Here is a 13,206-nt window from a genome sequence, read left to right as displayed (position 1 = left end):
CTAGACTGATATAACCACGAATCATGCAATGTACTTCAAGATAGATAAAATTAATTAAATTGAAGAAAGAAAAAAAAAAAAAAAGAAATTGGACAGCAGTACCAGTTACAAAACAAACGCTTAAATTTGAAGCCAAATTAATTGCATTGCGTAAATCAATAAAATTTCGTCCCGATAAGACAGGCATGTCGCAAACTAATTTGATCTTAGAAAATGAGAATTTTTTTTTGGAAAGATTCGTAGTATGAGACAACCCGTAAAAAATAACAACATTAATAAACGTCCAGATTTATGGAAAAAAATAACGGAAATAATAATACATGTATTCAATGGACGCAAAAACACACATCTAAGCCCAGATAGAATGTATTACAAAATCTTTCATACAGACGTCGGAAAAAATAATTCAGCTTATACAATCTAATGAATAAATTTAAATTAAAAAAAAAATAACAGAACAGAACTCCAGTTTTTGTAGATTTCTTTATGCTATCGATGTAATTAAATTCAAAATGATTGTTTTATAACTTATTTTGATGCCCGATTTGTTTTTTTAACTCTAAGACTGCGGTTATTCTTGGTTATATCAGTGTAGCAAACGTTTAAATGCTTGAGTTTTGTATGTGAGCTATCAAAGTTATTTATATCTTGCACTATCCTCGATGACGTAGTTCACATAATAATGACGTCAAACGGCGTAGTTGCAAAACGAATTTGAAAGTATAACGTATCTACCAGAGGAGCAGCCATAGCGATGATGCGAACGCGCTTGGAGGAACAATAGCCCCAACCGCCATGGTCTTAGCGAAGAGGTTCAATTTGTGATTTGTGTTCAAAACGGTAAGTCGGGTATTTGTTTTGCAAACACAGACTTCTTGTTCAATTTTAAGAACAATTGTTTGCTTTCACTGTTTTAATGAATATCGTATTATTATATTACCGTTTCTCATTTATGATAACGTTTACAGAAATACAAGTGATTTTAAATCATGCATTGTTTGAAAAATCACTCCCCAGATATTGTTTTCGATACAGTTTGACGTGTTTGACATCCAAAGGTTCGTAGCTGAACAAATAATATGCATAATATTCTTCTTTCTTCCAAAATGATCATTTTACTTGACAAAATTAGAACATTTATTATGGAAAGTCATTAGCAACGAAAATCTATTATCTTTTTTTTCTTCTACTTTTTAAATAGACTACATTTTAGTATTGTCTAATTTTCTCTTGAGTCTTGCACATGGAACGTTTTTGTTGCGAGGTCAGCGAAAATTCTCCTACAGTGGCAATCATAGCCCTCGAATCTCGGAAACGCGTATCTGGACTATGCAGATAAAGTCACTGGTAATAGAATAATACAATGTACTGTATGCTACATTCAGCGTTTGTTTTCTTTAGTTGCACCTCATTATCTGCTCTCCATTGAAGAACACCTACTGAAAAAGTTTATATCGTGTACACAAGGCCCCGGTTTCACTAGCTGTTATATATGTGGGTGCGTGGGTATTTTTGTCTCTTCTGGTATCAGTGTTCCCCAAATTTCGATGGGTTCGTTGAAGCATTATCCATGAGAGCGGGGTTGTCAACTCAACTGAGCGATCTGACGAATGCTAAATCTGAGAAAAGCATGTATGATCGCTGTTGTTATATTTAGAAAAGTACAATTATGAAATTCAATTTAAATTTTTCTTGTGAGTTCGTAATACGCTGGAATCGTAATCCAAGGGTCTTGGATTGGATACTTGCCCAGAGCAGCCAGTGTCGACTGCCTCGGTATGCATTTGGGGAAGGTACGTAGGTCCCAGCTCCTGCTTGTAAAGGAAAACGATCATTTAGGAAGAAAAAAGAATATTATGCGCGTTGTTTGCTATGCAACGAATTTTTGAAGCCAATTATGCGTTTAAACGACAGAACTACTGGGAAATGACCACTTTTGCGATCTGTTAAGCAATGCGTAATTGATTTATTTTGCGGAATGTAAATATGTGCTATTAAAGAGGTTATGAACCTTGTTTTAATTGATAAAGACCTGAAGATGCACACTAGTTAGTGAGGAGAAAACGAGTTGAAATTCAACTTCACGCGCATCATTATTGTTATCCCTTCTAGCAAATACGTTGCATTAAGGCAAGAAAACATTTTATTCCACTCTGAATTAATCTCTCTTCTGCGCGACTGGAGTAAATCAAAGGCTCGCATCTTTTTCTTACCATACACACATGATGCGGAATGCAAATATTGATTTTGGGTGTGGTCCGTAAAAGGATAAGTAGGGGAACAATGGCGCTTCAAATCCGATATTCATCCATTGATACGGCCACACTGATATATTCTGTTCAACAACGCTGCCCACGTATTATTTTATGCAACGGCAAATATTTCAAAATGTCTCTGGAATCAAAGACAAAACACAGTGTGATAATTGTAGTTAATCTGATAATTCTATACGCAAAACAATACATTTATAAATCTAGATTTTATAGAGACAGACCAAGGTTTACTCGGTTCAAAAAAAGGTTTTTGTTTTCAGCTTTAATAAAAATATAGCACTTGCAGAAACTATACATGGGGAAAAAATTGATAATAGCTGGTCAATATACAAACAGTTAATAGAACTATAACAATATGTTTGAAAACATATGTGCATGTATGGAAATGCTTATGTGAGCGTGGGGGTGGTGGCGATTTCACCACAATTTCAATCGACTCGTCGTCACCATACAGTTGGGATACAGAATTTGAGCGGCAACCATTAGCATCATTTGGACCTGTCTCTATGGATTTCGTACGTACAGTCGTGATGAAGAGTGTACCAAAGTCATGTGAACTTGATCCAATTCCAACATCACTGCTGCTTGAGTGCTTAGATCCAGTATTGCCTTCACTAACTGATGTTATTAATACCTCTCTCTCATCCGGGAAATTCCCATCATTTTTCAAAATTGTCATTGTAAAGCCTCTCCTGAAGAGACCAACACTTGACCATAACGATTTAAAGAACAACCGCCCAGTTTCTAATCTCCCATTCATATAAAAAATCTTAGGAAAGGTTGTTCTATCCCAGCTTGTATCTCATTTTAGCAATGTACAATCTGCATATCGCCCTTGCCACAGTACTGAAACTACTCTTCTAAAAGTAGTTAATGACATTCTCTCTGCCTTGGATAGCGGAAAGAGTACAGTCCTCACCCTCCTTGATTTGTCTGCAGCATTTGACACAATAGACCATGATATATTACTTCACCGTCTCCAGCATGTATTTGGCATTCATGATACAGCCTTAATGTGGTTCAAGTCCTACTTGGTCAGCAGGACACAAATTGTATCTGCAAATGGAATACACTCCAGCCCAGTTGATCTATGTTGTGTTGTTTCACAAGGGTCTGTTCTTGGACATGTTCTCATCATTATGTACACTCAGTCGCTCTCAAGTGGCATAGATCATCATCCACCGTCTCACAAATTGTACGCTGATGACACCCAAATATACAAATCTAGCCACCCAACTGAAGTTGATGCTACCATCCACGGTGTAGAGAGGTGCATTCCTGATGTGAAATCATGGATGACATGTAACAAGCTGCAGATGAATGATGATAAAACTGAGGCCATTCTGATCACAACACAGACTTTCTCATTCACATCCTTTACCTCAAACAATAAATATCAGCAACACCAACAATAAATTCACACAATCAGTACGAAACCTAGGTGTTACTCTGGACAGTACTCTCACATTGCACCAACATGTCATGAACATATGCAAGGCTGCATATTTTGAGCTGAGACGCATCAGCTCCATTCGCAAATATCTTTCAGTTGATGCCACTAAAACACTTGTGTGTTCATTAGTACTTTCAAAACTGGACTATTGTAACTCAATTCTGTCAGGTTTATCTCAATATCTGCTCCAGAAACTTCAAAAAGTTCAAAACACAGCTGCTCGGATCATACTTAGAGTACCACGATCAGAGCACACCTCCCCGCTTCTCTGTACCCTACACTGGCTATCCATTCTATCCAGAATCAAACACAAAATTTGTTCTCTGTGCTACGTTTTACTGTGGGACTCTAGTCCAACATACCTATCCGACCTCACCCATGTGTACACACCAGCAAGATACTTACGCTCCTCTTCTGACAGTCATATACTCATTATTCCCACTATGAAAACAAGGTCATATGGACAGCGTTCTTTTGCATACCAGGGCTCAGCACCGTGGAATGAATTGCCCACTGAACTTAGACACAAAGACACATTGATCACATTCAAGAGAGCTCTCAAAACTCACTTATTTCGACTGCAAGAACAAACTTAAAGACCTAATAATGTTTCCTACCTTAAATATTCTCAGCATGTTTTTTTATATAAATGTTTTCTAATTTCAAGGTGTTTGTTTTTGTAATCATATCATTGTTTTTTTATATCTTATATGTATTGTTGAATGTTGTAAAGCGCTTAGAGCTTCTTAAGATTAGGCGCACTACAAAGTCATTATTATTATTATATGTTAATGTGCATATATGCATCTATCTGTATATGCTTGTGTGAATGGATGTGCAGATATTTGTATACTCTCATACTGTACTGTAAGAATATCTCTTTTACTATTCTTCATGTTCTTTCTTTTCTTAATGTATATCCTTTTAAAGCGACAAAAATAATTGTCTAGAAATATATTTGTTTTTGTCTTATGAGTGAACATATTATACGAAAACTTATGTTTTACAAATATGTACCATATGTCTTTATGTCAATGAAACTTGAGCGAAAAAAAATCAAATATATCTTCACCAGATTGAGATATCGGAATACGCTTCTTATTGCTTGGTAACAGTATAATTTTCACAGGGATTCAAATACAGTCATATAATCTTTAATCTCTCCAGATAATACTCTTGGTTTTATCTCTGATGACATTTTGAGCATTTGTTCAAATTTTGTGAAATTTAAAAAAAAAGCTTTAGGAATAGAAACGTTTCTATTTGTTCAATTTTAAAACTAAAAATGCGATTTTGCATCCTAACTACTATCTGTGTCTCTAACAAAAGCATTTATAGTGTCTGAAGTATCATAAGCACGATCGTGTAAAATCTTAACATGGGAAAAAATTCCGGTACATTTCGTAAAACCGAGCCCAGGTGCCTGACTCAGGTTGTCTTTGGCTGTACACGGTACTAATTATATGGAAGAAATGTGAACCAGTCTAGAAATGTGTGAAGAAATAATAGAGTATTTACGGGTTTGGTGGTCCATAATTGGTTAATAATGAAAATTACAATTTTAGTAAAAATATCTTTTGAGAGCTTATCCTAGATGTAATTTTAAAAAAATAGTGACAAATTACTGATGCAATTTTAGTATTCTTACAGGCTTGTCTCATGAGTACTCAATAATGAAAGTAGCACCTGATTCATTTGGTGCAGAATCAATAACATTTGTGTGGGAGAAAATATAGATAGGGAGGGAGATCTAGCACCAAACGACATTAGGATCAAACCGGATATGGACTTTTTTATCAAAAAATATAAATTAACGGATGTATACCGAGTACAGAACTTATTAAGGAAAGAATATACTTATAATTATAAAATAAATAAAGGAAGCCGCTTAGACAAATTTTACTGTAACAACTATGATGAAAATGTATACAAAGAAACGAATATCACAGATTTTAAAATATCCGATCATAAACTTATTAATATGACTGTAATTTTTAAAAATAGAATAAAATGGGGGCATGGAAGATGGATGATAAATAATTCAATTTTAAAAGATACAGATTTTATACAAAGGGTAAAGAAAGAGATAGAAGATTTTAAGAATAGGGAATATATTGATATAATATTAGAATGGGAAAAACTTAAAGTCAAACTAAAAAAACTAGCGATTGAACACTGTAATTTAAAAAATAGGAAACTGAAAACAGAAAGAGAAGCGATCAGATACCAACTACAAAAAACAAATGCTAAGGATATAGAGACCAATTTAACAAACAGATTGGAAGAAATAAATAAAATAGAAAGTAGGGGTAGAGAAATTAGGGCAGGGAAATTTACGGGGATATATAAAAAAGCAGAGGGATTATATAAAAGAGAAGAGAAAAGAATGGGGGGAGATAAATTTATGGAGAAGGTCAAAATCAACATAACAACAACAACAATAATGGAAAAACAGGAAGTTATGGATCATATTAAAAACTATTATGCAACACTGTATACGTCTCAAAAAATATCAGAGAATGAAATAGATGAATACTTACAAGATATACCATGTGAAAAAATTAATGATAATTTTAAACAAATATGTGATGATTTTATATCACAAGAAGAAATTTTAGACAGTATAAATACAATGAAGAAGGGAAAATCTCCAGGGGGAGATGGACTCTCTGCAGAATTCTATATGACATTTAGCGGAGAGCTGTTGCCCATTCTTGAATGGTTATATAACAATATATTTTTAAGAAATAATGAAATGTCGGAAACGATGAAAGAAGGGGTCATCATTTTAATATTTAAAGGCAAAGGGGATAGGGAAGAACTAAAAAATTGGAGGCCCATCTCCCTCCTTAATACGGATTACAAAATATTAAGTAGAATCTTAAGCAATAGGCTAAAAAAGGGGATAGGTGGAATAATAAATGTAAACCAAACGTGTGGGCCCAAAAATAGGGACATACAAAATAACATATTAAGTATAACTGCAATTTTAGAACATGTACAAAATAAGGGACAGAAAGTTGCTATGGTACTTTTTGATCAAGAAAAAGCCTTTGATAGAATAGAGCATAACTATATACAGAAAGTCCTGGAAAAATTTGGCTTCGGAGAACCTTTCCGGAAATGGACAAAAATTTTATATAATAACATAACTTCAAGAGTTCAAAATAACGGAGCCATGACAGAACAATTTGACATTAAAAGATCGGTGCGGCAAGGATGCCCACTATCAATGCTATTATACGAGATAGCAATCGAAATGCTCAGTATCAGTGTAAAACTAAATAAAGGAATTAAAGGTATAAATGTTCCAAATATCAAAGAGGAAGTGAAAATGTTACAACATGCAGATGATTGCACTAACTTTTTAGAGGACCCGAAATCCTTTGAGAACCTTATAAAGGAATATGAAACATTTGGAAGAGCATCGGGGTCAAAAATAAATCATGATAAAACAGACATTTTAGAGATAGGCAACTGGCGCGGTAGGCTTTCCAGCATACCAGCCCATATGTTTAAAGATACTGTTAAAGCACTTGGTGTGTACTTTGGCAAAAATGAAGAAAAGGAAAACTGTAAAAAAATGGAAGGTGAGATAAAAAGAAATATCGATATCTGGGCACTTATACCGTTATGTTTAATGGAACGGGCACAGGTGGCCAAAACATATATGTATACAAATTTGAATTATATTATGAAGTCTACTAACATAAGTAACATAATTTTAAATAATATAGATAAACTTATAATTAAATATATATGGGATTTTAAATTACATTATGTTATAAAAGAAACATTATACAAGGCGAAAGAATCAGGGGGAATAGGGTTACCAAGCCCCATAATTTTTAAAGTTACCAATATTTTAAATAGATTTAAACGACTGAGTGACGAACCTAAATTACCATGGGAGGGGATATATATATATATATTGGTTTGGATTCGTTTTGCGGAACAGGGAAGGAATATATAAAAATAACAAATTAATGAAACTTTTAGAAACACCTAGAAAATATAAGAGTATAAGAGATCTATTAATGAAATATAGGGACACAAAAGAATTTTGGGACCAGGACGAAAAACTCTCATATAAATGGATTCGGAATGACATAACCAAAAATATACAAAGTAAAGTTGAACGTGAAAATTTATATGTGAACTGGAAAAAGGCATGGGGGCACTGGTCACAATTAGGATCTTTAAAAATACAAAGCCTCGCCTTCAAATACATGCATGATGCGTGGTTGACGGGAGAGGTTGCAGCGAGACGGCACATGGTCGGAGTACCGCCTAAATGTCCGCTGTGTAAAATAGGAATGTACAATAAAAAACACGTAATGTTATATTGTAAGGAAACAGAAGTTGATAGGAAAAAAATAATTGATGAAATTAACTTAAAGAGTAAATTTAAACCACAATGTATATTATATCTTGATGGTGATTTGAGCAAAGCAACTTTATATAAAATTTCAAGTTTTATTGTTAATAATATTAAGAAATGTGGCCCAATCAAATTTTAACCTAGGGAATACCTCAAGAGGGAAAGTACAGATAATGATGCCTTGGGGCTATGTCACATGGCGCTACGCGAAGTGAACAGGCCCATGGCAGAATCTGGAAAGGAACCCCTCTTGAAAAAAAATAAATTTTAACTGAATTTCTATCTCTTCTATCACTAACAGCAACTAAAAATCTATGTGAATTGAAATTGGATTTTAAACTTAAATTTAAATTTAAAACTAATCTAAAATTTAAAAAAAGGAAATGTATAAAATCAGAATTTTGGTTTGCAACTCAAATCAATAGTAGGGAAATTTTTTTTTTTTTTTTTTTCTCTCTCTACGATTGAACCAATTTTGAGATATTTCTAATTAAAAGATAGACCTGATCCATGGGGGAGAAGCATAATAATTAAAAAAAAAATGTGAACCCTTCATGGAGCTCAGCCTAATCTTATTAAGAAAGGTGATTTAACACATACATAAGAATCAATAAGATTAAAAAAATAAGGGGATATCACCGTTCTTCAAAATTCAAAACGTATAAAAAGAATTTCCGTTGTATATGAATACGGAATATAATAGGAAAACTTATGCACTACAAGAATTTGATCCAACAAGCTATCCCAACAAAAACACATTATAGCATACATAACCCATAGCACAAAAAAAAAAAAAAAAAAAAAAGCATATTGCATAGAGACATGGACATGTCTTGGCATCGCAAAGTTTTTCACACATTTCTCCACCTCCAGCATACTTAATAGCTTGAGGCGTAACAGCTTGTACATACACTTTCTGTCTCCAACATCAATGTCAGCATTATAGGAACTTTGGATAGCTTTTTCAAATTTGTCTCTTGTTGTCCTTATATAACATACCTCATGTTGCTGTGTCTTTTGGGTTGATGCACATTTTCCTCCTTGTTGTGCAGAACATTACCAGGCTTGAAGAAATTAATCTGTCTATTCTTTGCTTCCTCACCCTTCCCCATAGTTTTATACTAAAAGTAGCACCATGTTATTTAATTATTCAGTATATTAAAGCTTATGGAACTTTTCTTTTGCTTTTATACCTTTTTATTAAGATTTGGGGGTGATGAATAACATGTGATGATAGTTTAAATAAGTTTGGAATGTCAGCATCTCTTGATGCTTCATGGGTGTGTGTATTTGTTTTAGTCACAAAAGGGCAATGGCCTCTTGTCATTTTGACCTGTCATGTGGCACACTTATTTGTTTTGTTTGACTGATGTGAATAGGGATGCAATGCATCTTATTTCTGTGACAGTCAGCAAGAAAAGAAATGCAATTTTGAAATTTTAAAGATTTAAAACTTGTCTTATAGCCAGTGAGAGATGAAAATACAATGCGTCATGTAATTTGATACCCTGTGATGTCATACTTGCTGATGTCAGCATGCTTGTGTTTCTTTTGTGTAGCATGCATGCTATAGAAAGATAACATGAAGATACAAAGGCAGAAAACAATTATTTTAATAACAAGAATAAGCCACTAATAAGTACAATACAACACAGCAACATGTAATGCGGATGCAATTTAGCTATAGACATTGGTATCACATATTGCACTATTATCCATGCAAAAGCATGGCCAATTCTTTCTTACAATTATACTCCAATATCAATGAGTAAAATACAACTTTTTCTAAAAAATATAAATCTGGTTATAGAACACACGGTACTAATTATACGGAAGAACTGTGAACCAGTCTAGAAATGGGTGAAGAAATAATAGTGTATTTACGGGTTTGGTGGTCCATAATTGGTTAGTAATGAAAATTAAAATTTTAGTCAAAATGTTTTTCGAGAGCTTATCCTATATGTAAATTTTTTTAAAAATATAGACAAATTTCTACTGATGCAAATTGAGCATTCTTACAGGCTTGGCTCAGGAGTACTCAATAATGAAAGTAGCACCTGTTTCTTTGGTGCAGAATCAATAACATGTGTTTCATGCACATGTATGTAAACAAAATGCCGCGGGTCATATGGTGTTCTCCACACATAAGCTTGCACCAAGGTTAGATGTGCATGGAGAATTTTAAGTTATTGAATTTTGAATATGATGGTATTTCCATATGTTTACTATTGGAGTTGAATTAGTACCGTGTGTCCTGTAGAGGCTTTAGAAGAAACCGGAAGATCTACCGACCTTGATATGATGACAATAGGCTATTGAAAGGTTGAAATCGAATCAACGGCTAAAGAGCTGCAACGGAAATGCGTTGAAGCTACTTTATATGTCTCGGCCAAACAGCAATCAGCGTAGTTATTATGGCGTTCTCATTACTTTATTTAAATATTTAGAACCGTAATGGATTATCGTATGTTTATTTACCGCAACACATTATTTTGGCTTCAATAACGAGACCATGAAACAATGCAATCTATATTCTGAAGTCTAGCCTAATTATGTTTTTGATGGAGGAAAGAAAGATTGATTGATTGAGTATATACAGTTTTACATACTTACCTAAATAGTTTTCAGGACACATGATTGGCATAGTAAATTTGGGATAATCTATTTTTAAAATGGTATTTCTGCGTTTTTTAAAAGGTGGCCGAGGGTCAGTTCAACCAGTAGTACTGAAATTGTAGGAGAAAATAGCAATCACAGTTAGGGCTTTGAATGCAAGGCAGAGGGTCCCAGCTTGTTACTATTTAAGGGCAAATAATTAAAGTACACTTTTTGACTTTTTAAATTAAGGTCGAGAGATACTTTAAAACTGTGCAGGAGATTTCACTTTTCTGACTTGTTCAAATTTACTAACATACTCGTACAGATGTTAGATGTACTGTAAATCTTGAAGTCTGTTCTTCTTTTTTTTTTGCCTTCAGTCTTCCTGCAGATATGTTTATTTCTCTAATCGAGGACGCAATTACAGATTTTTAAAATCATTATTATTGCATATATAATATCAATCTATTTGTATCGGATAGGGACTGTATAGAGCTTGAAATACAGGTAACAAGCAGGTTATAAAAGAAGCGACGAGAACGTTGTGAAATCTTGGCAACAAAGTACTAAATCTCAAACTTTTAGATCATCTATGCAGAAAACCTGTATAAACATTGACCAAATTTATTTTCCAGTAATCTATATTTTTACATTATATCTCGCTTATATTATTAAAGGTGACACAAATGGAGAACAATAAAGGAGTACAAACTGAGTCTCTATGCGATGCCGTGGAGTCACAAGATCCAGCTGATGAGAAATATCTACTAACAGAGACTGGTGAAAAGACCGATGCAGCATCGACTGACCTTGACATCAAGAAGAAGATTTTCACGAGAAAACCAGGCGGAAAGTACAATGCGCATGTCACATCTCACGAAATTATGATGATGAGACTTCCTGCCATTTCCTGTCGAGTCGTGAACTATAAGGCAAGACAAAGTGCCAAGGAAAAGGCAAAAAAGCAAAAACGTAAATTTCCGAAGACGGTGCACGTGAATGTTCCCGAAAACGACGGTTTTATGGTCAAGACTGGCGACAATAATTATTACGAAGATGAAATGAGTTTTCCGCATCCTCTGGCAGCGTATCCGACCACCTTCTGTCCAGATCCTATTTCTCACATGCAGAAGACAAACATAAAGCGGCAGGAATTGCCGATCGCCTGCCCCACGTGTTGGAGCGTCCAAAGAAATGCACAGACATACTCCGTACCAAATATGTTTCCTTATTCAGATATTTAGAAGAAAAACTGTAACATCAAACGTAACTGACTAACATTGCCATGTCTTCCTCCTCCCTCACCAACCATCTATCACCCCTGCGTATTGACTCAGTATGAGACCATTTAATACATCCGAGGTTCGACTGCAAACCTTAGATTGAAGAAAGAAAACAAAATCGAACTACAAGTTGCATCAGTACCTGTTCTTGTCTGCGTCATATCTTAACACGAGTTCCAAACACATATGAAAAGACAGATGCATACATTAGAGTTACAATGGTTTCATTTATGTTTTCACTTATAATCAAAAGCACATATATTGTTATTCGAATTTAAATTTGATGTAAAAATTCCAAGAATATTATAGACAATTCCAACGTTAATCGGCATAAAAATTTATACAGTTTGTGTATATGAAGTTGTTAATGTCTTGTTGTCATGGCAGAAACATTTATCTTAATCATGCCGCTTTTTCATTATCGTATTTGGTGTGTGTATGTGCGTGCACGTGTTTATGCCTGTGTGTGTGTGTGTGTGTGTGTGTGTGAGAGAGAGAGAGAGAGAGAGAAAGAGAGAGAGAGAGAGAGAGAGAGAGTAAGGCAGAAGGGGAAAGATATAGAGACAACAGAGAGAGAGATTTGCAAAAAGAACCTTTGATTGTATCATCGGAAAACGCTTTTATCTCTTATGTTACGACTGCACTGTCGAGAATAATTAGTTATTTACGATAACTGTTGCTACTTGCGACAAAACAATCACATTTAATGATGCTACAAAATGCTCGGAGGCGTATACATTGCAAGCTGGATATATAGTCCATCTACTGGCGATGTGCGCTTTTATCCAGTTAATAACTGATATGACTGATCTAGCAGATATATACTGGGGATGTGTGCTTGTATCAATTTAGTACCTGCTATGATTCATTATAGCGGATATGTACTGCGGATTTGTGCTTGTATCGAGTGTATACCTAATATGATTCATCTAGCGGATATATATATATATATATATATATATATATATATATATATATATATATATATATATATATATATATATACTGGGATATCTGCTTGTATCGAGTGAATATCTGATATGATTCATTATAGTGAATACGTATTGGAGATATGTGCTTGTATCGAGTAAATATAGTCCATCTACTAGCGATGTGCGCTTTTTATCCAGTTAATAATTGATATGATTCATCTAGCGCATAGATACTGAGGATATGTGCTTGTATCGAGTTAATATCTGATGTGATTCATTATAGCGG

At 34.3% G+C, this 13,206-nt stretch overlaps 1 long non-coding RNA gene across 1 annotated transcript; it reads left to right on the top strand.

Moving 5' to 3' along the window:
• The first annotated feature begins 714 nt into the window (after positions 1 to 714).
• Positions 715 to 12,338, top strand: LOC149795126 (uncharacterized). The gene is made up of 2 exons (XR_016422086.1): positions 715 to 840; positions 11,383 to 12,338. It is a non-coding gene; the product is annotated as an uncharacterized LOC149795126 (long non-coding RNA).
• Positions 12,339 to 13,206: the final 868 nt, after the last annotated feature.

The sequence above is a fragment of the Sinohyriopsis cumingii genome, chromosome 7 (assembly GCF_028554795.1).
Source record: "Sinohyriopsis cumingii isolate HCF-2022 chromosome 7, ASM2855479v2, whole genome shotgun sequence".
Taxonomy (NCBI): Eukaryota; Metazoa; Mollusca; class Bivalvia; order Unionida; family Unionidae; genus Sinohyriopsis; species Sinohyriopsis cumingii.
This window is presented reverse-complemented; position numbering and strand designations above follow the sequence as displayed.